The following is an 8446-nucleotide window of genomic DNA, read 5'->3' as shown; positions in this document are numbered from 1 at the left end:
GGCTTCCTTACTATCACTAAGGATCTTTTGATTATTCTCCCTCAGCAAATTAATTTTTAGGTCTGGCGGATATTGAAGAACGGATAGCATTCTTTCAGAAGAACAATAGTAAGGGAATTGTCATGATCTCATTTCTCATTCTTGGTTAAAATACAACAGGGGTTCATAAAGTATGGGTGGCGAGCCAAACATGGGTCGCGAAAGGTATAATTTTGGCCGCTTCTACTGGTTGGAATTGAGTCAAATTTGTCTTGCATCGTCTTTGAAGACAGCTCAACAATTCCATGGGATTGGCAGTAAAATTTGAATTTTTTTTAAATTCTTTATAATAAATTAATATTTTTAATTGAATCTGCGGTGTCCTATACTTGTTAGAATAGAACCAAATTCGGTGTGCAGCGTTTTTTAGGGTAACCTGACAATTTAATCTGTGAATGGCTGAAATCCGGATAAAAAGTTATTTTTGAACAGCCCTAATGTACGTGCTTATTATACTTAATCTGATACTCGTTCCAACAAGTCTGAACTTCGCAGCGGCAATTCCGCCATGTTCATCTGATGACGGGAGTGTATATGCGGACATTTTCGAATCAGACACATTTTATAGTGCAGTGGTTCCCAACCTGTGGTACGCGTACCACTAGTGGTACGCGAAGGTATTCCAGGTGGTACGCGAGTTGATTCTGTTGTTTTCGACCGATGGGAGTTATTAGTTCAGTTGGAGTTGATTTTGAGTTTTCTGAAGCCGCCGTCATCGTCGTGGTAAGGTACGTCGAAGAAACGAAACCGACTTGTTGCGCTCATGCATGACTTTCGATGCGCTGTGAGCAAACGTATGCCTCACATCGACCAGCTAGTGGAAAATAAACAAATGCAGCCATAGCATCAAACCAGGGATGGCCAGCCTGCGGAAGTAGAAGGAAATTTGTGCGGCCGTGGACACTGGACACGTATTTAAATTTTTATGTGTTGGCGGACGTCGACATGAAAATTGAATTTACGAATTTACTCCCAAATTTTTAGGATATTTTGATTAATTTTGAAATTTTCTTCGCGCTGTACGCGATTCAACGTAACTTCATGTTTTCGATATTGATTTAGTAGCGCCCCTTGCAACCTGAGCACCACAGTTCAGATGTGAGCAGCAACGAAAAATGATGCGCCACAGATCAAAATACCAATATGGAATCGTGTCCTTCTCACGAAAGAAATTTGTTTCTATGGTGCGTTTGGGCGAATTCAATATATTTTCAATATACCTCAAATCCTTATGGGAGGTCAGTGAATAGCAGTATTCAACAAAGTGACTTAGTACATTTGGTCCACCCAAAGATACATCTTCATTTATAACTAATGCCCAAAATTTTCGAAAACACAACGTCCATCAACTTTTCCGGAGAATCTGATCACATTGGCTGAGAAAGAATAAATATTTGATAGTAATTTGTGAAACTACGAATATTATTGACAACATTCATTCGTGAATCTAAAAAATTTTCTCGCTTCGCGCGACCATGACGACACCAAAACATCCATTCATAACATGACCACTCACAATTTCGGTACGTACGCAGATATGAATAAACATGTTAGTTTGGAGCTCACCGAAAACGCACGTGGTCAGTTAAAAATGGGTATTTGTCATCCAGTTTGTTCATTACGAACTATGTCCTGGAATGCGGCCGTAGGCTACATGACTACTCGAAATGCGGCTGTGAATAACAAAAAGGTTGGCCACCCCTGCATTAAACAAATAAACTTATGTTATTTGTTTGTATTTCATTATGTTGTTGTTGCTCTTCTTGTGACTGCGGTGGTGAAAAAACAAGTCCGTGCATCTCTTCATCAACCCTTGCTGATAATGTCTAGTTTAATAGAATTTGTTATTACATATCACATTGGTCAAATACGTGATTATGACGTCATAAATGGAGGATGTAGGTGGTACGCGAGCACTGCATAAAACCTCGAAATGGTACGTGGGTGGAAAAAGGTTGGGAACCACTGTTATAGTGGGACCAGCACCGTGCGAGCGTACTTCTACCAGTGGTGGATGTTTCTGGATATCGATAACGGGAGATAGAAACATGACGCACGCCGACGGTGTTAAGAAATATAACGAACGCGGATCCTCCGTGGCGCCAGTGTTAAATGAAACCGAATATAATCGAATAGTGACAAAATTCCGGCAACGTTTAAAGGCGAATGATATAACACACGCTAGTACCTGGATACATGGCACCATTGACCCATACGTAAGTTCACTTGATATATGTATGCACTAGGGATGGTTCGTACCTCTAAACCAGTGTTTCTCAACCCCGAGTCCGCGGACTCAAATGAGTCCGTGAAAGGACATGGATGAGTCCGCGAGCACAGGGATTTTCGGTAAATTAATCGACACACACGTTGACAAATTGTCAACCTGGTATTTCCTCATGTGTTTCAATGGAAAAGCGGAAGTCTCATTTTGAATGTGTTATATTAGATGATTTTATATTGATAAAACATTACCAAACGATCATATATCCTAATTTGGAGGTCCACGGACATAGTTTTAGCTTGAGAATGTCGAATATCCACCAAAAAATATCGAAATTTACAGTTTTTTCTTCAATTTCCGATATGATATCGGAACATGTAATTGACGGACCTACGGGGCTCGTTCACTTTTGGACCAAAGTCATCACAGCCTTACGGAGAAAATAGCTTTTTGGTCCGAAAGTGCATGAGCCCCGTACTGGTCCGGGTTCGTCAAATTCCGATTTGAGACTTGGGCTTCAACCTTGATGGGTGATTCGCAAAATACAACTCTTGAACTGTTAGTCACCTAGCTGTCATATAAAATGCAAATATACCCAAATATGTGACTAGCGGCACTGAGCTTGAATAGTGCTTTCAGAACTATATTCATAGTAGTAGAATTTATTACCTCGAAGACTTTTCGCGTACCCCTTATCAAGAGATATACAATAAGAAGGAGAAAGATTTTGTCTACAATCGTTAAGTATGCCATAAATATATACCGCTAATTGTCTCTGTAACGTCTTCCGTGTATTGTATAATTTTATTTTCTCTTGTCCCTTTATTAGACTACCGGTACAGCTGACTTTGGCCAGCTTGCGCTCGTTTTTATTATTATATTGTTACGTCATATTTTGCCAATTTGGTTATCGTTAGAATATAGAATGTTTACATTCTATAGTTAGAACCTATTTCTGTATGCTTCTTATTGTGCCGTTAACTCTTGATGAGGGTCATACGAAATGCCTTCAAGTTAATAAATTATACTACAATGAATGTAGTTTGGAATGCAATATCAGAGATACCTCAATAAGCGATGTTTCGCCACGTATATTTCAAACGCAAGAACAACGAAACATAAAGCTCTACAACAAATTGTTCAGCATTCCAAGCAATATTCGTTCTCCTGAAATGTTCTGTGTCTTGGGCAACCAGTTGGTTGCAAGTGTCACAGGCAAGACGGGTATGCTTTGGACATCTGTAGCATCTTCCTGGCTTGATACCAAATATGTCAGGGATGCCTATAAACCCTTATTATCGGCAACTAGAATTTTTCAAAATGCCCTAGATTTATGGCCGAGGTAGCCCATTGGTAAAATTGTCATAACCAATTCTATCCTGGTTATAAATGTACAATTTTCGTCGGATTGACTTGAATTTGGTACGCTTGGATGCGGAATTTGACGATGAGTATTCACATACCGAAAATGCCAGGTATAAACTCCCATGACAGCTCTTCATACACACGTATGCACGGCTTGCACGCGTTTTCGGCGCGATATACGCTGAGTGTTATTGTATTTATTGCGACTTATGGTCCACTTGTAGACGTTATTTGGATATTGATAAATCGTAGGGACATGTGCTCATTACAGAAACAATCTATAGTTGTCTATTTATTAGTAGAACTCGAAATATGGACTACATTACTGAACATGAACAGTTGTTTGCATTGCAAAGCCGACAGATATGGAAAGACACCTTTAAAAAGGCTTCTTTGACTCAATTTTGGACAAATGTGCACTGGGCAGTCGATGGAGCATAGTCTTTCAGATCTTTGCTAGCAAGCTGCAACAGCTCTTTTGCCATTTCCAACCACATACCTGAGTAAATCTGACTTTTCAACCCTGACGATGATCAAAAGAAGTATCGCAATAGACTTCAACCGGTAGATGACATCAGATGTAGGCCTACATTAACAACCATAATTCCGGAATTCGATAAACTTGTCAAGCAAGTTCAAGGACAAGGCTCTAATTGAGTGTGTGTTGAGTGCAAAACAGTGCTTGATTTTTTCGTTGATACCGTATTAAACTCTCTTGGATAGAAATCAAAAAACCTAATTTTCGTTAATATATAGCTTGAGTCCGCGGATATATAGGCGAGCTTGAGAATAGTCCGCGGGCCAAAAAGGTTGAGAATCACTGCTCTAAACGGTTCTGGTTTATGTAAACGCGAACCTTTTTGAAAGGTTCTGCTTGAACTCGAACGTGAACCTATGACATCACGTGATATCATATTGCTAATTCCAACCCTACATTTCCGTACAGTGATATGCAGGCCATGTTATTTTTGGCATTTCAGGAGCCAGATGCCAAAACTGCCAAAAATAAAAATTTGAAAATGCCAAAAATAAGCAATTTTTGGCATATGCCAAAAATAACACGGCCTGCCAAATAGTGTATTTCGTTCACGGTGTTGTGTGAACAGGACCGCATTACAAGCGAGAAGAGCGTGTGTAAAAGGCAGGTTTCTTAATCTGGGTCCAGCCCACCCATTAGGGGTGAAAGCATAGTGTCCTATATGGTGTCGACACAAGCAAATCTCACGGCTCAGTGAAATTGTATCACGTCACAATTTCCATTTGGCTACAGGCAATTTGGCGGTCATTTTTGACCGGCTTGCCAAGCATTAAATTTGGTGAAACTGGTATCAATCGAAAGCTGTCTCTGTACTGATTACGAAAATATAAATTTTATTCCGCTCGCGGCCCTAGAACCCCCACAATCAGCCTCGAATTTTTCATTGTTATGGAGATTGGCATTGGGACGCAACAATGCTATCTGGTGAAACGAGAGAGTTAATCTCTCGTTACTCTCTCGTTTCGCCAGACAGCGATTTTACGACCATTTTTGACCGGCTTGCCGAGCGCTAAATTTGATAAAACGGGTATCAATGAGAAGCTGCCGCTGTACTGATTATTAAAATATAAATTATATTCTGTTCATGGAACTGGAACCCCCAAAATCAACCACGATTTTTGCATTATGATCGAGTTTAACATTGTGACGCAACAAACTGTCTGACTATTTCTGAGCTGCATAGTCTCGTTTTGCCAGGCAGTCTTGTTGCGTCAATGTTATTAAAGAAGCTAACCTTCCCAGGACTCTTCCATGGTAATATTAAAGCCACCTGTAGTGACAAAAGTCCTCCGAAAATATCTCGTTAGACTGAAGGAGATGGGATAGTCGGGCTACTAAATAGAATGTGTCGAGAGACAACACAGGAAACTCCTGGAAAAGTATCGGGAAGAAAATTCTTTCCGCGATGAGATCGATGGCACTGGTGAAGTGATCTCCATTCATGATGCGAAGAAGCCAGTTCGGCCCTCCAAAGATTTTTAAGCTCTGAAAACCTTTTGTGGATGACTGGCAACATTCTTTCCCTCAACGGCTACTGTTGAAGCCGATATTTCCCAGATTCGCTGGGCGAGAAATGAATTTAGGAGAAACTTAGCTGACCTGAGTCTGGAAGCACTGTTACAGTGCAAACGATTTACGTCTATTCAACAGCTGTAACAATCAGGTGTTGAGCGTGTTTGTTAGGCTTTTCTTTCTTTTTTTGCTTATTGGGACCGATTCCAATGGATACTGCACATTTTGTGGTTTCGTTTGATATTATTAACCTATGAAATAGTTAGGTTTTTTCTTCTTATTGTTGGTTAGCACTGATGCTGCACATTTTGTGGTGTCTTTTCACGAACTGGCCGAAATGAAGCGTTTTTGTGACTAATTCGAGTCTGAAACTTCTTATTTAGAGGACGATGCCAAAACTGCCAAAAATAAAAATCGAAAAATGCCAAAAATAAGTTATTTTGGCAGTTTTGGCATATGCCAAAAATAACACGGCCTGGTGATATGTCGATGGTAACTAGGGACGACTCAGGCCGTATTATGACACAATGCTGAAGTCGCCTACATATGCTAACTTTTTAAACGTCACCTAATGTATTAACTGGATCGATGAAATGCTATAATATTTCCATAAGATCAATAATGTATACTGTACGGTAGCCTATAGCGTATAAATCGGGCTTCGTTATAAGCTGGGTTATAGCCAAAACCCAATCTGACGGATTTGGTTTTAATGATACAATAAAGATATCGAATCAAGACAGATCCCGTACGCCTGATAGATTCTTACATTAGACATCGATGTATTCTTTATATCAATTTTGTTGATGTAAATAATTGATTTTTGACTAAGGCCAATTCGCTGACTTCCTACATGTAGTGTGTTTCGTTCTTGCTGTTGCATGATTGCGGACAAAGGTCATAGCAGAGAGTCACTAAAGATTCACAAACAGAATACTGATTATTCCGAGCAAACTAACAGATCACCAGACGAGAGCGTGCTTGCAGTTGCTTGTTACTTTGTTTCTATACCTAATTGATCGTCGGCAATGCAATAGTTTATACCATTGGCAGGAGTTATGCATACGATTTTCTCGTCTGATATTTCCTGTTCTAACATCAGTATAGTGTCCAATACGTTCATATTGCCAAATTTATTCCACTCGAAGCTTTTTGACTGGCTCTTAACAGGAGCGAACGCCTGTAAATGAGGTTAACCAAATTCGAAATATAGAAATCATTTTATCGTTGTGACGTAATTATGACAAGTACATAGAGTCGCAAACGGCAGTAAACAACACACGGTTACGGTACAACATACACTAAATAAGTTGTAAAGTAGCCGAATGACAAAAATACACTAATGAAAGATTCCCAGCCTGTAAATATGTTCCTTGTGGCGACAGAGGATCGGTTTTTGCAGCTTTCAATATTTCGAATTTGGTTAACGTCAATTACTGGCGTTCGCTCCTGTTGAGAGCCAGTCGAAAAGCTTCTAGTGCACTGCTTCTCAATCTTTTTCAGTTCGCGACCCACCTTTTATCCCAATTTCATTGCGCGACCCACCAGACGCCCTTTCACGACTAATACCACTGCTCCTAGGCGTCAGTTTTTATGTTGTCAGTGCTTTACAGTTATCTGAAGATAATTTTAGCCCCTCTTCAAGCTCGATGCACCAATTGGGGATCGGGGTGCGGCAGTCAAGGTCCTGCATGTAGCAGACGATTACAGACATGAAACGCTTATATATAGATAAGCTCCTCGTCGTCGTATCTACGCTTTGCGCTTATGGTCACAAAACAATTCAATTTGGAGTAGGAGAATGTGCATTTACTCTTCCAATGTTGAGAATTTAAAGTGTTTATAATATTTGAACAATTGAATCCGATATTTATGGAACGTCTTCGCAGCCCACCTGAAATAACTTTGCGACCCACCGGTTAAGAAGCACTGCTAGTGGAATAAATTTGGCAATATGAACGTATTGCTTGCTGGAATATTGAAGTTCTGTACTTCCAAAGGCCTTTATAAACGATTGATTGAAATCTGATTTTGCAGTAGGCTAATTATTATCATCAGTATGGACTAGATGTGTTTAACCTTTTTGGGATCGTGGCCAAGTTTCCGCTATGAAATTTTTCTGTCGGCCTTCTCGTTGACAAGAGTCCTGCTGAAAATAGGGAATAATTTTCAACATTTAACGCAGTGTTCTGTCTAACTGGCCTCTCATCAGCCTCATGTCAGTGTTCGAACTTTATCTTACTTTTTTATGATTCCTCGCTTCTTTCATTCTCTTCCTGTGAGATCGGGTCTTTTTCTGTTTTTTTAATGCATATACGCTGTCAACACAGCAACGTAGCAGAGAAGAATATCAGACAAACCTTCGACTCTACTGAACTTTGCTATTGTGAAGAATGAAACCGGGCCTCCACTTCCAAAGGAGTTTATTCTCGCCTATGATCAAAAAGACAATGTGGTTACGAGAACTACATTGACTCTTTGGTAGGGTTATCATCAGGGTGCTTTTTTTTACCTGAAAACGGATTTGCACATTTTCTACCTTAAAAAATGAATTTTGACAAAATTTTAACCGCATGTATGTAAATTAGGTGTTTACGCGCATAATGTAAATAACAGAATTGTAATACTTATCTTCATTTCTGATTGGAACTGTCCTTACGAACTAGCTTGGCCTGAAAAAAAACTATTTTGACTGAAAAACTGACAAATCCATACATGAAAAAACTTTTTTTTACGAAATCTGGAACTACGAAGAATTCCAGTACTTA

At 39.7% G+C, this 8446-nt stretch overlaps 1 long non-coding RNA gene across 1 annotated transcript in view; it reads left to right on the top strand.

Moving 5' to 3' along the window:
- The window catches only part of LOC145438227 (uncharacterized), a 442041-nt gene that overhangs the window by 154580 nt on the left and 279015 nt on the right, over nucleotides 1-8446 (top strand). The gene's annotated exons all lie outside the window — the stretch shown is intronic.

Source organism: Botryllus schlosseri, chromosome 4 (assembly GCF_051294905.1).
Source record: "Botryllus schlosseri isolate E-star chromosome 4, Bs_hap1, whole genome shotgun sequence".
Lineage (NCBI taxonomy): Eukaryota > Metazoa > Chordata > Ascidiacea > Stolidobranchia > Styelidae > Botryllus > Botryllus schlosseri.
This window is presented reverse-complemented; position numbering and strand designations above follow the sequence as displayed.